Source organism: Nannochloropsis gaditana (genome assembly GCF_000240725.1).
Source record: "Nannochloropsis gaditana CCMP526 unplaced genomic scaffold scaffold275, whole genome shotgun sequence".
Lineage (NCBI taxonomy): Eukaryota > Eustigmatophyceae > Eustigmatales > Monodopsidaceae > Microchloropsis > Microchloropsis gaditana.
Window position 1 is genome coordinate 23,698 of NW_005803678.1, and position 1,178 is coordinate 24,875.

A 1,178-nucleotide genomic window follows, 5' to 3' on the forward strand; every position below is an offset into this window, starting at 1 on the left:
TTAACTTACCTTCCAATTTCCCACCTTCTTCCCCTTCCCCCATCCCTATCACAAAGAAACAAGCAGTCCGTCTTCCGGGAAAAAACGCGCCACTTCCGCCTCCTTGGTCCCCCGCAATGCCTACCAACTCTTTTGCCACGAGGCGCGTCCGTCGCTGTCGAAGGGCATCAGCGTGGTGGAACAAGCCAAAACCCTGTCCGCGAAATGGAAGGAGGTGGATGAGGAGGCGAGGAGGGAGCTGGGGAGAAGGTTAGAGGCGATGAGGGAGGAGGAGAGGGAGAGGCAGGCGAAGGAGGCCGTGGTCTGAGACGGGAGGGGGGAAGCAAAGCAAAAATCACGCTGTCTCACTCTGTCGACAAGGAAACATCGAATGCCACTGACCGGATCCAAGAGGGAAAAAACGATGCCGGCAACGGGTCACGAGTTCATTTTATTCCCTCCCCTCTGTGATGGGGGCGTGCAAGTCAATAGTCAGCAAGCACCTACTCTATCACCGAGCTAACCTCCTTCCCCTGGCCGACGTCCGTGCCTGTAAGCCCTTTGGGCGGAATCTCGTCCGAAAATTCCCTCTTCCTCCTTCCAACATCCTCTATCCTCCCCCTCCCTCCCCCTTCTACCACTTCTTTTCCCTCTATTTGTGTTTATTTCGGTATGAGAAGAACGCAAAGCCGCCCAAGACCGCCATTCCCAGCGTGATCAACGTATACATCTCCGTCTTTTCGTTCCACCACCCCTCCTTCCCTCCTTCCTTCCCTCCTTCCTTCCCTCCCTTCTTCCCTTTCCTTCTTCCACCCTCGACGGCGCGTGCTTTCCCCCCCCCGGAAGCTCCCGCCCCAGAGGTCGCTCCTGTTAAGGACGCAGGCAGGGAGGAAAAGAGAGAGGAAGCAGGCAGGCCGGTACCGCCTGTAGCAGCCGTGGGGGGGGAAGGCTGTGCTTCTCGGTCCTCTTCAGCCGTCGCCTCTGACGACAACTGGAAGGCCTGAGAGCATGGCGGCAAGGAACAAGGAGGGAAGGAAGAAGGGAAGTGGGAAGGGAAGGAGGAAAGGGCGGGAGGAGGGAAGGAGAGAGAATGGTGTGAAGAATACCCTGTCATGTGCCTGACGCGACCCCCAAGACGCTGCCTCCCTCCCTCTCCCATTCCGCTTTTCTGCTCTTCCCCCTTCCCACCCACGCCCCTC